The sequence below is a fragment of the Danio aesculapii genome, chromosome 6 (genome assembly GCF_903798145.1).
Source record: "Danio aesculapii chromosome 6, fDanAes4.1, whole genome shotgun sequence".
In the NCBI taxonomy this organism is placed as follows: Eukaryota; Metazoa; Chordata; class Actinopteri; order Cypriniformes; family Danionidae; genus Danio; species Danio aesculapii.
This window is the reverse complement of record NC_079440.1, coordinates 19,170,153-19,194,094: the sequence shown is the minus strand read 5'-3', so window position 1 is coordinate 19,194,094 and position 23,942 is coordinate 19,170,153. Positions and strand designations below refer to the sequence as shown.

Sequence of the window (23,942 nt, the reverse complement as noted above, 5' to 3'; positions counted from 1 at the left end):
TTTGCTGCTAATATAATTTCACTATGTAGAGTTCGAAAATAATGCATTTCTGCAATTTTATTATTAAGGAGAAGGTCAGAATGTGCGAATTTAAAACCAACTTTACCTCAATAAGAAATTTCTGTCAGAGCCAGTTTTCAGACCCCCCCCCCCCCCCTTTTTATCTTGTCTGTGGTGGATCAGTTTTTCATGGGTGGAAAACACCAGGTGATTATTGGATAAGACAACAAACAAACATGCTCTTTAAGAAAGTCCTATCTACTATCTAAGTTTAATTTTGACAAAAAAAATCATGTCCATAATGAGGATTATGTTACATAATGAATATTGAGATTGCAATTCTAAGGGTGATTGCTAGTTCTCTTTCATCTCAAGAGAATCTTTTTTTGGACTTGTAAAGATGAGTTTGCGATCGTCATCTCTACTGTTTGTTGGTTACTGTAGTTAAAACACTTGACGTATTAGTTCTTTAAACCATTTCCTTGTCTTGAAGATGACCAGGGTTTCAGATTCAGTCATGGTATAAGTGTGAAATGGGCTTGAGTCAAACTTGGAGGTGGTGTCTTTTCTTTGGGATATTCTGTATTTAGGTTTACACCAGAAACAGCCAGGTTTTGTAGATACAGTGTGTTTGATAGATTGCACTGTCATTGATTGACATTAAAGCCTTTTGCAGATTTCAGCAGTCCTGTGCAATATTGATCTACATAATCTTGGTTTCAACATGTACTGAATGTCAACTCTTCTACGATGGCACTTTTTGAAGCAAAGCAAGTTAGGATAGAAAAAGAATACAATTCCAGGCTAGGTGATAAAAGACCAACTAGGGATCATTGGAGTTTTGCAGAGAGCTTTGGTATGTACAGTAAGTTCTAGAACCATGCCATGTTAATTAATACATTATTTATTGTTGGTTTTTTATTTATTATTTATTAGATATGAGTCTTATTAGCAAACACTCTAGGGTTGTGGAATATGACGATAAATATCGTATGGACAAAAAAAAAAAGGTTGTCGTTTCCTATTATTCTCTATCATTTATTTCATGGTTTTACAAAGTTCATTGTTTATGCTAATACTTCTTCATAATTTATAAGAGCACAATATTGCACACCAATATGGCGAGGCAAACAGAAGCAAGAATAACAGCATCTTGAGAAATTTGCTAACTTGAAAGTACAATGTTTTCATTTTGGATTTTATTTAGTGATATTTGTTATTTTTATGTTCGACCTGTAGTCATTGGTTTTTCAACAGTCTGTTATATTTTAGTGGTGCCACGATACTGGAATTTTCATCTTTGATATGATTCCTTGAAAAATATCGATATTCAATATCATTTTCGATATCATGCACTATTAATTATTGGACTTTAAATTTACAGTAAGTTACTTGCTAATAATTGCATTACTTTCACAGTAATGTAGTGTATGTAAATTCACAGTAAATTACTGTGAGGTACTTCATAATAACAATAATTCTGTAAATATTTCTATATATCAAAAAAGGGCCTGTACTAGCATAAAGATTAATGTGTATAATTTCTGTTGAATGAAAAATTAATAGTGTTTGAATTCCTAGAACTATGGTGCAAAAGCTATAGCCATTTTTACAGTAATTTGGTGTTATCATGATGCCAGCCTTAATTTCACAATAAAATTTTCTGAATACGTAAAATTTAATGGTTAAATCCAGTAAAGTGACACTAATGTATTTACTGTGAAAAATTACAGTAACAGTGTGAAATTCTGGGAATTTATTTTAGTCTGGGGAACAAATTCTGCAGTATTAAAAGCATGCAAATACAAAAAAATAACCATATAATCATTATACCAGGTACATCATCAGTCCAAAAGGCAATAAATTATACTAGATTATTAGATAGATATATTAGATTAAATTAGATATATCGATTATACTACATTGTATCTTATTTCTTAAAATTAAAACAAAAGTGTTAAAATCTTAATATATTATTTTATTATTATTAATTATTCTTCTCCCTTCTGGTGAGAAGAGAGAGTGCGAAAGAGCAAAGCCAGTATCCATACTAACCAAAAGCAAGATTTTATCATTTTAAATATTTCAGTATCGATATTTATTAATTTATCGATATTTTTGACAACACTATTTTTTATTACTATTTATTTTATATTTCTACATTTTTAATTAAATCTTTGCCCTGAATTTCTACACAAATTGAGAAATGTGATCACATATGAATGAGTAAATGTCTGGGTATACTTTAAAATGTAAAAAATAAATAGTTCTTTAAATGTGGTTAATAATATATAAACTATTAATTGATTAAATTGACAGAAATGGTACTATATCATTATATATATCATTATTAGGATATGAGATGACTTTTATCGTGAAATGAGATTTTTGTCATATCGGCCAGCCGTAGAACACGCTGTCAGAACAATTTCACAGGCTTTCTTTGGTTGCAACACCGGAACAATAGCCACATTTGAAGCTCTCTCACAAAGAGAGAAGCCATGAGTCGACCAAAGAAATCATCATGATTGTTTCAAGTAGTTCATCTTTTATCAATGACTGTCCAGAATCCCACAATGCATGTCAAGCATTATGGAATGAGCCTGTGTGACTCCCAGTGCATTATGCAAAACAACAACAGCAATAACAACAAAAAATTGTCATGCCCATGTTTAAGCAAGGTCTGTACTGTAACTTGGAATTGTAGATGGTTGTTTTTGTCTGATACAGTGTTGTTGTGGAATGACTGATGAATGAATGAATGAAGATAAAATAAGTGTTGATGTTTTCATGAACATTACTGGTATGTTGGTGGGAGGTTGTCTGTCATTATCAAGTTTAAATGGCTTTAAAATAAGTCTTTCTAATTTTATTAATAATTAATAAACATTACACACAAATGCTATTTATAATATCTACTGTCATATTTAGAAGTAAGGCTACATCTTTTTTTTTGTTTGACAACCCAGAATAATGCAATGTAGGCAATAGGTATACAACATTACAAACCTTTTATTAGCCTGTGTGACTGCCAATCATTGCATAATTTTGATGTATACTAAAAAAAAAATTTGAAATAAAAAATCTATCAGCTATCTGGATTAGGATCTGTAGAGACATGGAATTGTAGACGTTTATGTCAGGTACAGACTTGTGAGGACTGAAGATAAATAAGTGTTGATGTTTGCATGAGAATTTATGGCATGTTGGTGGGTTGGCTGTCCCAATCTGTCTTTACTTTAAAAATAACTCTGTTAAGGGTGGATGATGTAACACATAATCATAAAACAAAATTTAAAACATATAATTTTTATTATATAGGTAGTTGAGTTACACTGGAAAGTCAACAAAAAGGGATTTATACAATTAATAAAATGAAATCAGAAATGATGAACTTATTTCATTACTTTTTCCTTTTGACCTTGATAAATATATTAAATAAAATATGAACTTGGATTAACCTCATCATAACGATGAATTCTACTGCATATCAGATTTCACAGTTGTGTTTTTAAAAATATATATTTATATTTTATATTATAATTATAATATATATATATATATATATATATATATATATATATATATATATATATATATATATATATATATATATATATATATATATATATATATATATATATTTTCATTCATTTTTTCGGCTTAGTCCCTTTATTAATCTGGGGTTGCCACAGCGGAATGAACCGCCAACCACGGAAGCCCTTCCAGCTGCAACCCATCACTGGGAAACATTGATACACACTTATTCACACACGGACAATTAAGCCTTCTAAATTCACCTATAGCGCATGTCTTAGGACTTGTGGGGGAAACCGGAGCACTCAGAGGAAACCCACGGGAAGAACATGCAAACTTCACACAGAAACGCCAACTGACCCAGCCGAGGCTGGAACCAGCGATCTTCTTGCTGAGAGGCGATTGTGCTACCCACTGCGCCACCATGCAGCCATAATATATATTATATTTATTTAAAGTGTAATATATATAAGATAAACATTAAAAATAAATAAATAAAAGGCACAATTTTTCAGTTATAATGACAAATCTATTATTATAAAGTGTCCTCTACTAAGTTTTACAGGTATAAAATAAATTTTATAAGTACACCTTGAAGGGATAGTTCCCACCAAAATGAAAATTGTTTTATTATTGATTCATCCTTGTTCAAAAATGTTTCTTTTGTATGCAAAAAAATATATATTTTAAAAAAGGCTGGAAGTTAAAAAGGCTGGGTCCTTGCAACCAGCATTCTTTAAAATATTGTGTTTTGTGTTCAACTAAAGAAAAAACTTAAACCACATCAGGGAGAATACATGATGATGTGATTTGCATATTTGGATGAATTATCTCTTTAACAATCAAATAAAAAATGTCAACACAAGAATTATTTTGAAAACTCCCAGTGCTTTCACTAGTCCAGAGTTATTCACGTCCACTTAGTACAAGGGATGTCAAAGGTATTGAGTTTGTTACCAATCTAAAATTTTAAAAACGTTCATTTCCTGCTAACATTTGAGTGCATATTTAAACACAGTTGATTGGCCGTTGTGTTCATGTGCTCAACATCAGTGTACACACTGAACAGTGCTCAAATGTTAGCAGGAAATGGATGTTTTTTAAATGTCAATACCGATTGGTACTGAACTCTATATTTTTGACAGCTCTACTTAATACATCTGTCAATCTAGTCTGATCTCATGAGGAAACGTAACTATTTCATGTTTTGTCAGTTTAGTGGCTAATTCGTGCAAATTCATACAAGTTCAGTTGTACTCAAAAAGGAGGCATGTCACCCAACCTCACCTTAACCTAACCGTCATTGGTAGATAAGTAAATCAAAAAAAATGAGATTGTACGAATTCATACGAATTAGCCACTACATCAAAAAGTTATGAGTTCTGTGAGATTGCGATTTAATGAAAATACACCGATTTAAAAAAAAATCTGTTAAGGATGACTGTTTATTAAGCTGTAATGATATATAATGTCATCTCCAAGCCCTAAGTGCTGTTGTTATTTAATTTAGTGATAATCGACATGCTTTTTACACTATTTACAATATCAATCGTCATTTTTAGCAGTAGGTTACATAATAGTAAAATGAAATGCTGCATTGTGTAAAATGAAACTCGGCCTTCCACTAGGTTGCAGTGAATTCACTTTCCTAACGAGTGGGTGCTCGTCTCTGTGTGTGGTCAGTGACGTGTCTCTGTCAAAGCTAAGAGAGAATGTGTAAATCTCTGACCCCTTTCAAAGAAAGTAAAACGTAGGATGAGCTTGAAATGGTTGTTGACTTGCTGAGACATGCACATGGATAAGCCCTGACATAGACAAACCTGTCACTAGCGCTAGCACATCCCCTTTCAACAGACCCTAGCCTGTCTGATGCCTGAACTAAAAGATAGACTGCTTGAGAATGATCGTTTACTTGTATTTTTTTCCTTAGTAGAATGTTTTTTTTTTTCAGTTAGTCATAGTTGGTAGCATAAAAGCAGAACTTGATAGTTGTCGTGTTTATTTTCTTGCCAAAACAAAATGACTTCTGTAGTGCAGTGTTTTGCTAGCCATGCTAGCTAGCTAAGTGCTTAATAGCACGCTGATGTTATTAGCAATGTTTTTATGTGGTGAAATCCGCATTTAGGATTTTATTTCATTCAGGATTAAATGTATACTTTAATGGCACTTTCATTTACTACTTTACTACCCCCCCCCCCCCCCCCCCCCCCCCCCCCCCAAGCTTAACAGATGGCAAATCTGTGCTGAAAACTGATACTTTACACACCCTGTGATCAGAAGCATGTCTGGCCTCAGAATTAACAGTGGTGTAGTATTTACTTTGGTGTGCACAGTAGTCAATTTAATCAGTTTTTACACAAGATGCCCAGTTACACACCAGGGAAGGGCTAGGTTTGAGCATAAGCAGATCACTCTCTATGCTACGCACGCTTGTGATCTCAGAGACTCTCATCTGGGTGACACTTTGGCCTCCTTGTTTCTTGCATAAAGGGCATGACATTTATAAGAATGAGTTGTGTAGCTCCTGCATAGAAAAGACCATTTGTATTAATGTATTTAATATGGCTGCTGGATAAAATGAAGAAGATCCGAGGAGGGAAGTCAGATGGGAGAAGTATTATGTACAATAATTTACAGGAATGTTTTTAAGTAAATGAGGGTCAGATTGATTTCATATTTTAGTTGTTGGTAATGTAGCAGGTATCTCACATACTCACAGCTCATTTGTTGCTGGATGAAAGCAAACATGATTTTTTTAAAAGCTTTATTTCTGATTTCATTGAATGAAGATTAAAATGTTTATTTGTTCATTTGTTATCATCTAGCATGTTATGCAGCATCCCAAAGTGCAAATACGTAAAATAAATGAAAATTAAAAGTTAATTGTCTTGGAGGGAATATTATCAAATTTGGTACCTTTATGCTTTTTTGGGTGCATAGAGTTGACGAATATCCAGCATTCCACGTTCAGTCATATTGTATGCTGCCGTGAAATGTGATATTTTGTATTTCATATGCTATTTTTGTCTATTTTGTGAAGTCATGTTGAATTTCAGTCCTATAGCGGTTCATTTAAACTGTTCTTGTGTATCTCGTATGGATTAATTTGATATTAAGATGACAAAATTACGTGTCAAAATTAAAAATTAAGTGTCAAAATTACTACAGGGATTTTTAAACACCACCTCCAAGTTTGACTCAAAATTACTACTTTTCTACAGTGCTTCAAGATGTGATCGAGTATTATTCAGTTTTGCAACAGACCATATAACCAATTATGATGTACTGACAATTTTCTGACATCATTTATTGTAGTAGCGTGCTATGGCGAGGAAGGTGAGATGTGTGTGTGTGTGTGCGCGACCAAATAAAACCATTTTACAATCTTCAGTACACTGAAGGTACAATAGAACCCAAGATCCCCCCTGAACACAACGCTAAGCATGGTGTTATTGGTCATTTGATATCTGATACATCCAAGAAGTGTATTTACGTTGAGCAGGTAAAATAAAAGATTCTGAAAGTTCTGACTATATCTGACTATTCGTGTTAGGGCTGCACGATATTGAAAAAACTGACATTGCAATATTTCGTATTTCTGCAATATAAATTGTGATATGAATATAATTTTACAGTATGACTTAAGTAACTGTTTGGAAAGAATTTATCATTTTACATTGATTGGAATTATTTTGTAGAGGAGGGCATCTGCCTAAATAATCCCCCCCCAAAAAAGAGAAAATGAAATAAACAGCGCTTTATGGTTTTCGGTGGAATCTAATAATTTTGCACATTTGCCTGTAAGAATGACATCCCGCCCTACTTGTATTTCTCTCTTCATATAGCCGTATACATGGCTATTACTAGGGCTATTACACACATTGCTGTTTCTGTGTGAAGTCAAGAAAGAGATCTAACTATGTGCCACTGCATAACTATGTGTTAAAAAATATATATTCATGTCCTGATCAGGAGGTAACGTCTGATTCCGATCGAGCCTGAAACTGTGTGATCCGGGACATCCCTAGTTGTTACACAACCATAATACACTTTGCTATAACCTGGTTCGTTGGATCATTTTCCTTTCACACTACAATTGATCTGCTCCAGAAATTCAGTTATCAAATCTAAAATAACACTATATATTCTTCATTTTATAAATAAACAAATATTTTTTGTTAAAGCGGCAAAATTGATATTTTTTGTGCATAAATGATTTGAATAATTTCAAAAAAAAAAAATGTATATATCTTACAGTTGCAAGCCTTAAAAACACATCCAAGTAAAAATCTTTCACACTATTAGACTATGGTTAAAATTCACAATGACTCCACAAATCATGTGTACTGAACTGTGGTTCCTGGTTAATTATAATGCCAACTTGACATTGCAGGTCCTGCAATGTGACTATTGCAGATGCGCACATCACGATATCGGTGCTGAAACTATATATTGTGCAGCCCTTGTTTGCAATTAATGACAAACTTGTCTACATGACATGTGAAGTAAAACTGAAAATTGAGGATCATCGATCCATTGTGATATCGTATTGAACCGAATGGATGACATGATAACTGTAAAAAAAATTGTAAAAAAAATATGCGATATCGATGCTAAAACGATATATTGTGCAGACCTACTATGTTTAGTTATTTTATTTTTTAATCATCTGTCATTAAGTTTGGAACTGTATGATTAAAAAAACCTCCTTGGTCTAAAATGCGCATAAGAATAATTGATTTTGAGTGCAGTCGTAGATCTGTTTTTTCCTTGAGAAGCTCATTGTGTGTTTGTTCAAGTGCCTCACTAAAAACCTCTCCTTGAGACTGTCCATTTTAGCAGTACGGGACAGGTCCTCCTTGGTACTCTTACCTAGGAAATGTCTGACAGATTTAATGGTTGGGTCATCTATGCAGCAAACCCCCTCCAAATGAGAGGTCGAGGCATCATGCAGATGTCGGGAACGCAGTCTCTCCCATCAAATCTGTCTGGAAGGCACCATTAGGGAGATGCTGTCGCAGCCACCCATATAGTTCGTTAAATGTGTTTTGAGGAGCATGCGTCACCCTGCGACATGGCAGCAACAGCGCTGCACTGTCAGAGGCATCCTTCCATAAAATTCCATCTCACATCCTACTGCTGTGTCATACTCTGCTTTTATGGCCAGTCTGTCTGGCACATTAAAGATTTTGGCCATCTCTTCGGACATATTTCAGCCGCCGCGGTCAGCATTTTGTTTAAGTTGCACTGAGCATTTGGTGCAATAGAAGTTAACCAGGGGAATGGCTGCAAGGAGACCATATATCTCTTTATATTTAATTAGAAGGCCCTGAAGCACGACCATAGAGACCAAGAGAGAGGAATGGGGCCTCATATGGGGGGGCCATATGCTGGAAATCCTGCAAAGTCTAGACTGGGTTCAGGGATTAACAAGCTGCCAGTACAGTTGAATAAAATGGCTCAGTGGGATTCTGAACACAAACAATATCGAGGCAGATTAGGGGCAGTAACTGTCTCTTCTCGTCATGAGAGTAAGTAGATTGCTTGACCTTCACTGGTTCTCACATAGGCCACGTCTACGTTAATCTGGAAACATTTGAAAATGGCTTTTTCGATTCAAACTCACTCTGTCTACTTAGCCTTTAAAATGTTTTTTTTGTCTGCTTTAAAACATTGGAAAATGGTTAAATCATCTTACTATGCATGCGTAGGACTAAATCTCACTTTAGAGATTATTATATTAATTTGCATGAGGTTGTCATGCTTTTTTGGTAATAACATTTAGCAGAATATTCCACTGCTTACTTATGTGAACAGGACAAGTCCATGTTGTTGTTGTTGTTGTTATGTTTGTCGTTATAATGACTTTTTAGTATACATAATGTTATCCTATATTATTGCTGAAAGATGAATAGCGATATTTGTGGCCCACGATCAATAATTAAATATCTTTATGATTTTACAGTATAAAGACCAAGCTGTTATTTTAATGGGCGGAGTTTACAGATTGTACCGCATCACAAGCGTGACCGTGTCTAGATTGCAAGTGTTTTTTTCGAGGAATGCAATGTTGATCAGGTAGCCTTTGCTCCCGTTTAGTCCAAACTTCCCAAGGTAACACAAAAAACCTCATTTACCACCTTAAAAGCCATCACAAAGTGGCTGTCATCAGTGGTTTATTAAGCTCAGGAGAATTCTGCTTTGCATTTTTCTATGCATTACTAACATCACTAAACCAGACAGCATTTGTTTTATTAGTTAACCAAATATTCGCGGAGATTCAGCAGTTTTTTTTTTTCTGATGCCTTTGCCAGTCATGTAGACAGAAGACACTGTATCAAATTGTTTCATTGTAAAAAAAAAAAAAAAGTCATTGTGGCCCTGTTCACGCGGGTATTCAGGTTCGTTTTCATCAATCTGATGCAACTTTTATTATTAACAAGAAAAGAAAATGTAATTAAAAGTTTCAGATCAATTAAACTCAATTTATAAAAAATGTTAATTATTTTATGCATCATATAATTAAATGGATAACTAATTTCCTTTATTTCTGATTAGACCATGCACTGTACTCTGTTTTACAGTTTTAATAGGTATATAAGCTTTTTTTAAAATAACATTCGTTTAACAAATATATTAGCAAATCTAAAGTAATTAAAAAAACCTGTCTTTTGAATAAAAACTTAATGGAAAGGATCAGTAATTGTCCGCGCACGCAAACGCAGACCATTTTAATGTGGCGATGTCACTGGTCCATGAACATTTCCTCCTTGTTGTCAACCTATTTCGTAACTGTAATAAGTGGCAATTCAGTCATATCTTAGCGTTAAAACAGCTATCATAACTTTGTTTATCAATTTGTGGACCTTTTTGGATTCTTGGAAGCTATGGAAATTAAAAATGCAATACAGGAAAAAGGAAAGGACCATTGTTATTGTTTACATCCCTCAAAATGGGCTATAGACTGGTAATTCATAGTTTTCTTTGGGGCATGTTTAGTTGTTCGGTGCGACTCGCGCAAGAGAGAGCCCTCTGGCTTTAAATAAATTTACTACTTATCACATGACTGTACTTTCCTCACAAGACAGTGGCAGCTTTTGCTAAATCGCAAATGTAATTTTATGTCAATATATAGTTCAGCCCTATCCTATATATTAGGGCTACACAATATTTCAATAACTGACATTGCGATATTTTGTTTTTCTGCAATATATTTTATGATATGAGTATAATTTAACAAGATGACATAACTCTCTTTGGAACGAATTCATAATTTTACACTAGTTATGTGAGTGAATCTGCATAAAATTAAATAACAAAATACAAGCATAAATTAACAAAGATACAAATTAAATTAACAGTTCTTCATGACTTTCTCGAGAGTCTAACATTATTGATGTACAAAATTTTATAATCAAATTTGCTTGAAATCGTACGTAATCACAAAACTTAAATCTTTTTTGTTCTGAAGTGTCTTCTGGTTAATTGCAACTACAACTCATTGTAGATCCTACGATTATTGCACATTCACACAATGCGATATCAATGCTGAAATGATATATTGTACAGCCATATTATATTTAATTAAAATTAACTACATTAATGTCTTTATAAGACCATTTTAGGCCACTGAACATATTATTATAAAATAATAGTAAAATGTTGCTATATATTTTTTCAAAGGCTTTAGATTTTTAGATTGAATCAGACTCAGATTAAATTTACAAGTTCTTTTATTTAGGGCTGCATGATATTAAAAATATCTAACATTAAAATATTTGTTTTCTGTCATATTGCAATATGAAGATTACAGGCTTTCACCAGATGGCTTGAAAAACTATTTCATAAGTTTAGGTTGATTCTGTTTGAGAGTAAATCATTTATAAAATACTAGAAACAATGTACAAGCATAGAAATATACAATAAAGCAAAGATACAAGTGAAATATTCTGTGCTTTATTGTTTTCCTGTAGAATCTAGCAGTCTTCAGGCTCAGAAATTCAATAATCAAATGTAAAGGAACACTGCATAGTTTTGATTTTATAAATTACTCAATAAAATTAATCTTTATTGAAGTTACAAATGGTTCAGTTCCATGTGCTGAATGCTTTAACACTCTTGAAATGCCTGCACATTTAAGAAGTTCTTAAAAAAATACATAAAAATGTTCACTCTATTATCCTTAAACTCCACAAAACTCATGTGTTCTGAATGGTGGAGCTGCTCAACTTTAAAACCCACCCATCATTGATGTGATGTGACTATTGTTGATTCCCACATTAAGAAGTCAATGCTGAAACTGTACATTTTGCAATCCTACTTTTAGCTTAACATTACCCTGACTTAAAATGAGGTGTTTAAATGTTTAATACCTACGTTAAATGATTATAAACTACCTTAAATGATAATAGAAAAGAATAAACTACCTAATGTGTTAAAACTACCATAATTTATTTAAATATAATATGAAATAAATTGCATATCCATCATTGAAAACAAATGGAGGCAAACAGATCAGGTTACATTGCAATGTTTTTCCTATTGTAGAAATAAACACGTCACAGGAATTTTGAGAGCATCTTCAGAAAGTTTTCTTCAATATTGGACAGAAAGCCAAATCTGTGAGATGCATTTTCAGGTGCATATCCATAGGTATTTTTTAGGGTATTTATTTTTCAGTCTCACAACAAATATAGTACATATTTTGGGGTTCTGGTTCTCTAGTGAGTGGGACAAAACTTCAGTAGTATGATGGGCCAGTCCCAAGGGCCTTTTTTTATTTGATGGTGGTAGAAGGCAGCAGAGGAAGTTGAACTCTTCTAAGTCACTTTCAAAGGAAAAAGATAAAACCCTGCCACAGGCAAAGCTGTAAAGAGTCTCGAGTCAAGTTCAGCTCTCTCTCCATCCCTTTCCCTCTCACTCCCTCGGTTTATCATTCTCTTTCTCAGTGTGGGTGGTGAGCGAGCAAAAGTTCTCAGCTGAATAGCGATTTGTTCTTTCCAGTGTAAAACGAAAACAACACCCTCATCTCTCACTTACTGCTTTTATCTTTCCACATCCTCGTCCTTTCAGCAGACCTGTACACCCGTGCCCTCTGAAAAATGTGCTGGCTGATTCAGAATTGTTGTCTCATTCCTGTTTGAGCCTCGTGTTTGTTGCTGCCTTCTTTTCAGATAATAGACCAGATGCCGGATAATCAGCAAAATCAAGATGTGAGAATTTAAAGACAGGCTAAATGACAAGATCTTCAAGACAAATGTTGTTACATTTTACACTGCAGTTACCAGTTATTTTATAAGTACTAGAACTTATGGCTGGGTGATATTGCAAAACAAATTACGTGGTTTCCTTGACCATTTACAACGGACATACCATTACTGCAGCTCTGATGCAAGTTTATGGAGAAAATGAAAAAGCACTGCAGTGTTTGTCTGAGGTAATTAGTCTACCGTTATTACTGAAATGTGTATATTTAATACAAAGTGTGAAGCAGACTGGTTAGTTCTGCTTGCATCACGGTGCGCTTGCGACATTCAGAAAAGTTCTGATGTTTTTCAACTAAGTGTACCTGAAAAATGCGCACGTCACGTGTGCGTTGCTCCGATGTGTGCATTGTGCAAGTCACATGCTTCCTTTGGAAATTACAAACTTGTACCCTAAGCTTATTGGCATTCCTTCCAAGATGCGTGGTCAGCAGTGACATTTGAATAAAATGATAGCACTTTATAACGAAACTACATACTGAATTTTTTTAAACTGATATTGACAATGGTGTTCGGTCAATAAATACAGATTTTATCGCCTAGCCCTACTAGAACAGCCATAGTGGTCATTCTGGTCATTCATATATATATAAAAAAAAAACCCTAAATGTATGTATGCAAATATTTTTTTGAAAATTTATTTATTTTTTGTAAGGTTTGTTTTTCACTTTGTACGTCAAATAGGACAGCAAAGTTTTTTTGACCATAGTGCATTTTTATCTTTTTTTTGTTGTGGTTTTTATCCTTTTTTAGGACAGTATAGGGTAGACAGGAAAGCATGGGGAGCAGGGAGAGTTAAAGGATTGGCAAAGGACCTTGAGCTAGGAATTGAACTCGGGTGGCAGTGAAGATCTCAGTGCTGTGTTGACGCACTAATACTATTATTAACACTGGGTATTACCGCCAACTTTCACAGTGTTTTTGCTATGTTTTTGCTATTGGAAAGTTATGTTTTGATTAGCAGAAATTTGCAAGGCTACAGAACGGGGAAAAGTAGCTGAGACTGAAATCCATGCGATCAGTTTGACCATTGTGGCCAATCAAGGTACTCTTTTGCATTTTCTAATTTTAATAAAATAATGGTAGAATGAAATCTACACACATTCAGGGAAATTTGTCATTTTGTATTCATATAGGGTGAATAAATTCTTTGTTGATGTATGTTTTATTAGGATAGAAAAGTTATGTTAGGTTAGAGTTTTAAACTGCAATAAAATTTTTTTGTGTTGTTATCCATATTGTCTGAATTGATACAATTGTGAATGTTGAAAAATACAGGTAGGTCCATTATGCCGTTTCTCATGGAATGGACTTCAGTGGTAAAAGTTTTTATATTCAGCATGATAATGATTTGCTAATTACCGTGAAATCCTATTTGGAGAAAGAAAACAGCTAATCAAACACAGACGGTCATGAAATGGCCTCCACAGGGTCCAGATCTGAATATTATAGAGGCTGTATGAGATCACCTGGACAGAATAAGAAATAAAGACAATCTAAACCCAAAGAAGAACTAAGAGAAGCCCGATATTACACGTCACATTATTTCAGAAAATGTCAGGACAATTAGAACAAAGCAGTTCAAGCTATGGTTGGTGCACATTAAACATAGACATTTGCTTGAAGAGGAAATTTTGTGCTGTTGTTTTTTTGTACATATTTCTTATATTTTCTTTTTATTTTTAAGTCTTCAACAGTCTTCACGGCAGTGTCATTCTAGATCAACCCTCAAGTTGTTTTGTCTACATCCTTGTGAAACTGGAAAATATTCACCCTCACAGTTTCAGCAGTAATGGGACTCTTTTAGCCCATCCTCTTCATATAGACTAACCTAGTTCTCAGAAGACATTTGAGACCGGAGGAAGTGTCAGGTGTTACAGCGTCGCTCATTGAAAGAGAGATGATGTAGAAAACTGATGTATTAGATGAGCCGGGGGAGGATCCACCTGTTTGTCCAGTTTTGTGGGGAAATCCATTAGCAGGCCTTCTACATGGAAGTCATTTGGTTCCTCTTATGCTTTTTATGTATAATGTAGTTACGCAGATCACAGCATGTTTGAGCCAGACTGCTGTGTGCAAGAGAGATATTGTATTACTATTCTGAAATTGAACTCAATAATCATAACTGGGTCAATGACGTGACATGTTAATTTGTTGGAAAGTACATAATGCAATTCCTACATCACTTTAAGGATGTTTTTTTTTTTACATTTTAACTTTTTTCTTATTTGGATTGCAAATAATGCAGATGAATATCAAATACAGTGCATTACCATACAAATAAAACATTAAAAAGACAGTTATTATGTCATAAATTTCTGTGTATATTAAATAATAAATAATAATTATGCAAATTAGAATGTAAAGCAAAACAAAACACATACACCCTTAATTAATTAATTGGGGGTATTGCCAATATCATAGCCATCATCTCATTACACGTTTGCTAACATTGTGGGTCGCAAAAAATGCTGATATGTTCTTGATTTATTAAAATAGTTTCAATCCTTCCATGTATACTCGAAGGAAAGTTTTTCAAAAGCTTTCCACTCATCCTAATTTCGACATCCACTCAAAGATCTGAGGTCTTTTGAAAGATGTTTAGTTTTTTGTAATCACCCAAACATAATACAGCTCTGAATCCACCGTGAATCAGCTTCATCACTGTGACTTAAGGGACAGGGGTCACCACACTGTATATAAACACGGGCAAAACTCATACTGGGTCTGGATATCTTTACCAGATAATTATGCACCTCTCTCCAAAAATATAAATTTATGCCATAATACATGAATCTGAGTCAGTGAGCTGCATTTTGTGTTGTATTGAATTGTGTTCATGTGTAAGAAAGGTTATTAGTGAAAATACATGGAATGGGCTAATTTACTCACTTGCTTACTCAGTTTACTTCTGCTTATTCCCTGCTTTATCAGGGGTCGCGACAGTGGAATGAATCACCAAGGTAGACGCCTTTCCAGTCACACCCACACTCTCCCATTCACACACTCGCACACTAAGGCCAATTTAGTTTATTCAATTCAAATTTGCCGCACATCCTAGGACTGTGGGGCAAAGTACCTGAAAAGGTGACTCATTGGGACTTGAACCAGTGACCTTCTTGCTGTTAGGCAACTGTGCTAAGCACTTTGCCACCATGACAACCCTTTGACTAATCTAATCTTATATTATTATTAGGGGTGTGATCCTACACTGGTCTCACGGTTCGGTTACGGTTATCATGTCATCGATTAGGTTCAATTCGGTATCACGGTGTATTGATGATGCTTTCTGTCCACAAATAGATTGTTTTTCTTCACAACAATAATTCTCAAATTAAAATTAAAAAATTTATTTCTACAGTATATTATTTGTAATACAATTTTGTCCTTTATTACAAGCAGTCAGATATGAACTGTAGCTTTAATTTTACCTTTGTTTAAAGAAATCACTCTTTTTGAATGCACCAAACAAAACTGAAAAATGATCACAGAAGACAGCATGAGCATTTATAGCAAATAAGCTAATGTAAATATTATCCCACTTGCTTTTTGAGCATTGTTGAGCATGATCTTACTTCCCTATGATTGGTCATTGTGTTCACACGCTCTATTAAAAAGGCTGCAATTGGCTCTAAAACTGTCAGTGCCGTTCACCGATGACTGATGCGGAAACTGAAAACTGTGTGGTAACAGTATGCATGCTTGTAAGAACAGTAAATAATAATAAAGCGCACATTGCACAGCTATCACTGTGTCAGGATCCACAAGTATCACTTTAATAGCGATAGAGGAGAGGAAACGTTTTCTTACAAATATGTCAGCAGTTCTAAGATCCAAAGTGAGAGAGAGACAGAGCTTTCATTTTCTCTTAAACAATTCATTTTGACACCCTTAATTATTATATCTTATTTTAACATTATTTTAACATTTTACATACTTGCAAAAAAGTTTAGTGTTGGTTGCAAACACAACATAGAAACAAACACAAAATGGAAAATAAGCTATATAATTTTTTAATTTTTATTTTTTATTGCATAACAAGAACAATGGCATACAAAAAAATGAGGAATACAATGCTTACATTTTTTTCACATCAAAGGAACAAATCAAAAAAACGACCAAAAAACATACATCCTTACATACATTGCATACATCCTTATAGCTTTTTTATTTTTAATGTCTTAGGGTTTCGATATAATTCTTAAGATCAATTTTAAACAAATAAATGTTAGGTTTATCATTGGACCATTTTTGTTTGTGTACATGGTACTTCTCATATATAATCATTAAATTAATGAACAAATTTTGCTCAATTTTTGTTTTTATTATTGTATATCAAAAAAATGTCTTTACAAGAAAACTGAATTTTTAATTTTGTAAGTTTAAATAGAAGATATTCAACATAAAATCAAAACATTTGGGTATATATATGTGCATTCAAAAAACAGGTGTTTTGTCGATTCCTCCTCTAATTCACAAAAAGTGACGGACATTCCATTAAAAAATTGTAACAACTTAACAGCAATTTAAGTAGATTGAAAATAAAACATTAAACATTTCAGCTTATTTTAAATAAGTAGTTTGAACAAACACCAAACATATTTCTTTGAGTGTATAACAACATAAACATAACATTTTAAAGACGTTATCATAAGAGCAGATGCAATGTAGTTGAAAATTAAAAAATTATCTTAATTTTTAATTTGACACTGATAGCTGTTAGTGAAGCACAGGCTCTTTGAAACCTGGCTGCCTCTGAAGATCATCGTAGAGGAAATACCACAGCGTCGCAGTGAGTCCTAACACGGAGGACGCTGGTGATGTAATCCCTCCAGAGACACAGGGCTTTGTTGTCGTTTTGTCCTCTGCATGCTTACTCGCTCTGCTGATGGGTTGGGTTAGTGTCTCTTGTCAGACCTGCAGCTGAAACTGTATTCTCTTTGTATTTTCACACCATGTGATTTACCTGTTCGGTGACCTCACATGCTTATATGATTGCCCTTTACCTCTTTTTTTTTATTTGACTGCAGTGGTTGTGAATGGGTGTTCCTCCCCAAGAAGATGTTTTGACATGACCTCATTTGAAAGTCAATGATTTAGATCTTGCGGTGTTGATGTGGTGCAGTGTTTTGTGGTGGAGTGTGTCATGAAGAATGTCGAAGCAGCTGTAAACACACACCAATGCAGCCAGGACACTTCCCTCTACTCTAGAGGAAGTGACTTTATTATGATCATGTACATTAAATGTTGGGGCTGCACAATATATTGTGATAATAGTGCTGAACTGTTGTCATTATAATAGTATATGGAATTTCTGTATTGCAGAGGATTGCAATAAATTAAATGTATTATCATGTGTCGAGCATTGCATGCATAGATTATCCAGATTTGACCAATCTGATGGTGCTTTATGTATTTTTTATACTTGTCCTCTTTTACACGGTAAAAAAATCTGATAATTAACAGCTTCAGTATTTTGTTTTTCATTTATTTACAAAAGTACTGGCAATGTATTTAAGGCTTTAGTACTGTAATTTACAATACCATAACCAGTTCAGACGATATATTACTTCAAACTATAGACCATTTCAATGTGGTGATGTCATTGGCCCATGAACATTTCCTGCTTGTTGTCAAACTATTTCATAACTGTAACAAGCAGCAATTCAATCATATCACGGCATTATTTATCATTTATGTGGACCTTTTTGTATTCTCAGAAGCTGTCGAAAATAAAAACGTAAAACAGGAAATACCTTAAGACCATTGTTATTGTTTACATCCCTCAAAATGGTCTATTAATGTTAACAAAAGTCACGTTTATCAAATTTCCAATATCAAATGTTGTTGGGCGTAAGATCAAGGTCCCACAATACAAAACATGAAAACACAGAAATCACAAAATACAAAAAAATCATATTTATACAGGTGCTGTTGTGCTGTTAGCTAGATTGGCCCAAAGATGAACCTAGTACCTTAGAGCAGAGAGTTAAATATAAATGCTAATGGTGAGAGTAGAGACTAGTGAGGAAAATGACAACAGTAAATAAGAATCAGAATATCTGCTGAGGTTTTCAGTTATTAATAATGTATTAAAGTCAAAATGTTTGCCCCTTGACTTTTTTTTCCTTCAAATTAAATAAAAAAGGATCTGTTACCATTTTATTTTTAATTTTAATTTTTTTGGTATATCATTACATAAATAAGTAAAACTAGCATTTCATGCTGTTCAGCCTTATAATCTTAAAATGTATTATAATTTAATTATATTATATAATAATTATAATAATAATTTTTATGGACAGAATTTCAAGGCGCAGCCTTGAGTTGGACGGGGTCCGGTTCGGGGACCACAGGATATCATTTCTTATTTGCAGACAATGTTGTTCTGTTGGCTTCATCAAACATGGACCTTTAGCATGCTCTAGGGCGGTTTGCTGCAGAGTGTGATGCGACTGGGATGAGAATCAGCACCTCCAAGTCTGAGGCCATGGTGCTCCATGGAAAAAGGTGGTTTGTCATCTCCAGGTTGGAGGAAAGTCCTTACCCCTGGTGGAGGAATTCATGTATCTTTGGGTTTTCTTCACGAGTGAGGGAAGGATGGATCGTGAGATTGACAGGCAGGTGATGTACTTGTCTGTTGTGATAAAGAATGAACTGAGCCGAAAGGCAAAGCTCTCGATTTACTGGTCAATTAACTAGGGGTGTCACAATTAATTGTTTCTTCGGTGCACCGCAATGCAGATAATTCGGTATCGGTTCAGGAATTAATCATAACCGGTTATTATGCAGTGACGTCATTTTACTCAATTGCGCTATGTCTCCGTAGCTTACTATGGCGAGGGAGGCGAGCGCGAGTATTTACTATGCTCCAACTACTTAAAAACGCAGAAACTACACAATTTGTGTTTGCTGGACAGTCTTTCATTGACACTTACAGCAGAAGTAAGTGACTGAGAAAATGAAAGTACTCCTTTTCTTTCTTTTTCTCTCTCCCTCTCTCTCTCTCTCTGCCATTTATCAGTGTTTATTATCGGTAAACAGCGCCAAAGTATTAGAGCCAATCACAGCCCTTTGTTGAGCACATGACCAATCATAGGGGTGTAAGAACGAACTCACTAGACAAAGCTCAGAAAGCAAGTGGGATATTTATATTTGTTTATTTGCTATAAATGCTCGTGTTGTTTAAAGATGCAGTTTATATATATCTCACTGTTTGTATTAAATGACCAAGATGTATTACAAATAGCATATAAATATAAATATATTTATACATTTTAATACAAGAATTGCTACTGTGAAGAAGAATATAAAACTGTGTATGGAAAGCATCGTCAGTGCACCTTGATGCACCAAGATATCGAATTGAACCGAATCGATGGCATGATAATCGTAACCGAACTGTGAGACCAGTGTAGGTTCACATACTTCAAGGATCAAATACTATCTGCGATCCTACTGTCACCTATGGTCATGAGCTTTGGGTCATGACCGGAAGGACAATATCTCGGATACAAGCAGCTGAAATGAGTTTCCGTCGCAGGGTGGCAGGGCACACCCTTATAGATAGGGTGAGGAGCTCTTTCACCCAGGAGGAGCTCTGAGTAGAGCCGCTGCTTCTCCACATCGAGAGAAGTCAGCTGAGGCGGCTCACGCATCTGTTTCGAATACCTCCTGGACGCCTACCTAGGGAGGTGTGATTATGTGCTATAGAAGTTACAGGCCATATATAATAACATATTTGTCTGTTGTATTGTATTAAATACTCTATTTAATGGCCACATTGCAGTTCCTAATTGTCATTTTATTATTGCATTCTTTGCCACTATCCTTCAAACAAAAGTTTACCCATTTGTCAACTATAAGATTTTAATCTTTTAAATTAATACAATTAGGGGTGATCACTTATTCTTTTACTAAGTACAGATCACAATAAGTGTGTTTAATTACATAGAAAATGATTTCACCCATTATTTTAAGTGCATTTTCTTTGAGTCATTAGACACATTTCATCAAAATATATGTAAGATGTTGGATAGCAGGTTCTCTTGCAGGTTTTCTAGAGAGAGTTGACTCATACTTGAGTTATTTTAAAATCATTTGCTACTTCTGTGTGATTTAAAAAAAAAAAAAAAATTATTTTCCCACATGTCTGAAGACAAAGAAATGCTAATTATTTGTTTCACAAAACATGTCACTTGTCAATCTATTATTATTATTGTCCCACCAGATTTACACTGCCCTATTTTTGAGTTATTTGAGGTAATATTTTGCTTCTGTCTGGCAGTTTGATGCAAAGCTTCATTTAAAACCATTAGTTTTTTTTAACTTTGTTTTTGATTTTTAAAACATTATTTGTTAGAATCTGGTGATGAAATGTAATTATTTTAGAACTCTAAAATTAATTCTTATCCATTTTATATACACATGCATACATGAAACCTGAATTGATTTACACTCATTGGTCACTTTATTAGGTACACCTGTCCAACTGCTTGTTAATGCAAATTTCTAATCAGCCAATCACATGGCAGCAACTCAATACATTTAGGCATGTAGACATGGTCAAGACAATCTGCTGTAGTTCAAACCGAGCATTTAAGCGTGTGCTCACACTATACTATCCGAACCGTGCCCAGGCCCATTTCCCGGATGGTGAAGTATGAGTACTCTGAATCGGCCTAAGGCACGGTTCAGTTGGCCGGCCCTGTCCCGGTTGGAGGAGTAGTGCCAGAGCGCTGTTCGCTTGGGCTTTGACGCGGTGTGCTTGTAGTGTGAGTGCAAGCACACCTGAGCCCGAAACTGAAGACGAGACGTGACTTTTAAGGGACTGTTTCATATGTATTTATTAATCATTCTTACTGTTCAATGAACGCAAACCGTCGTAGATTAATAAAGACACAAACCCCTCACTGCACAACAGCTGCACCTTTAGCAAACCTCATAATTCCTGCAGCACAAGAACTTTATGATTGTTTATGAGTGTCAAAAGTGGCTGATCTATTCGGCGAAATATCTGACTGCGTGTCACCGCATCCCAAACGACTAAAATAATATGACTAAAGAAATCTTCACTGTGCTGACTGAGAGCGCTTCTTACTGAACAGCGCATCATCGATGACGTAAGCGCGCTCAGGTGTGAATGCAATGCGAGTGAGGGCTGTCGGGGGAGACGGGAGGGGGAACAAGCGTGCTTTGGCCCGGTTCAAGGCAACTGTACATAGTGCGAGTACAACTTAAGTGACTTTGAACGTTTCATGGTTGTTGGTGCCAGACGGGCTGGTCTGAGTATTTCGGAAACTGCTGATCTACTGAGATTTTCAAGCACAACCATCCCTATGGTTTACTGAGAATGGTCCAAACAAAGAGAAAATATCTAGTGAGTCTTGTCAAATGTCTTGTTGATGCCAGAGGTCATAGGAGAATGGCTAGACTGGTTTGAGCTAATAGAAAGGCAACAGTAGCTCAAATAACTACTCGATACAACCGGTGTATGCAGAAGGGCGTCTCTGAATGCACAGCACGTTCAACCTTGTGGCGGATGGGGTACAGCTGCAGAAGACCACATCAGGTTCCACTCCTTGTATCAACGGTTCAGGCTCGTGGTGGTAGTTTAATGGTTTGGGGAATAGTTTCTTGGCACACTTTTAGTACCAATTGAGCATTGTGTCAACTCCACAGCCTACCTGAGTATTGTTGCTGACCATGTTCATCCCTTTATGACAACAGTGTACCCATCTTCTGATGGCTACTTCAAGCAGGATACCGCACCATGTCATAAAGCGTAAATCATCTCAGACTGGTTTCTTGAACATGAAAATCAGTTCCCTGTTTTCAAATGGCCTACACAGTCACCAGAATTCAATCCAATAGAGCACCTTTGGGATGGGGTGGGACGGGAGATTTGCAAGTGACAAATCTGCAGCAACTGCGTGATGCTATAATGTCAATGTGGACAATAATATTTCCAGTACCTTGTTGAATCTATGCCACAAAGGATTAAGGCAGTTCTAAAGGCAAAAGTGGGTCAAACCCAGTACTAAGGTGTACCTGATTAAATGGCTGGTGAGTGTATGTTGCATGGTGCAATTTGTGTTGAATTGTACTTTTTTGAGTATGTAGAATTTGTCTGAAATAAATCAAATCAAGCATCTTCAGGCAGAACAAGGTTTAATGCTCTATCTGTAATTACAGTCCATGACTTTTTATGGTCATATGGGCTTATAAAGAACAGCTTCATTCATTCCTGTTGTTCCAAATAAGCCCACTAAGATAAAACCACACTAAATCTAATATAAAAAGCATTAACTGAGTTATTCTTTGTTCAGAACTGATCCTTTTAATTTATGATCTGTACCTTGCCAGGGAACAGAAAATAGCAGACAATTAAAGATTAGATTAAAGAAGCATTTGGACCTCAAATCCAATTTTAAATCTGTAATCCATATTTGTCCAGTCTGGTCAGCAGTTCTTTATAATATTTGATTAATATAAATCAAAACTGAGCTGTTTATTCTAGTCGTATATGAAACTTTCTGAACAAATACCGTCCTAAAAGCTTGACATTAAAGCTCGACTTGAATTGACTTTAGTGGGAGGCTGTTCACATATTTATAAGGAAAACCGAAAACCTGGATTTGGGTAAGTCTAATAGTTAGAGCAGAAAAAAGGTTGCATGATGTAAGGCAAGGCTGGTGATAGAGAGTTACACAATCACTTCAGCATCAACACTGTAATTGTGCACATTCATAGTAGTCGCATTACTGGATGTGAACTGTCAAGTAGGGAATATATGACCAGATTTTCAACACTTCAGAATTTGTGGAGTCATTGCAAATTGAACCATAATAGGAGGAAAGTTTATCATTTGCTTGTGTTTTTATTTCATGCCCTTGACTGTCGGTTATTAAGTTAACAAACTTTAAATGTATTTAATTATTTCTACGATGAAGACTCTACAGTTTTATTTTACATTTTGATTCAGTTTTTGCACATGCTTGTAATTAGTTTATTATATTTTATGCACATGCAGTCACCTACAAAAAACGTTTCAATTAATTGAGAATTTACAGAGAGCTATTCCGATCATCTGGTCAAATTGTACTCAGAAATATAATTTTGCAATGTCAGTTTTTCTCCAAT

At 34.9% G+C, this 23,942-nt stretch overlaps 1 protein-coding gene across 2 annotated transcripts in view; it reads left to right on the top strand.

The window, feature by feature from the left end:
- agap1 (ArfGAP with GTPase domain, ankyrin repeat and PH domain 1) overlaps positions 1 to 23,942 on the top strand; it is a 354,815-nt gene that overhangs the window by 1,329 nt on the left and 329,544 nt on the right. The gene's annotated exons all lie outside the window — the stretch shown is intronic.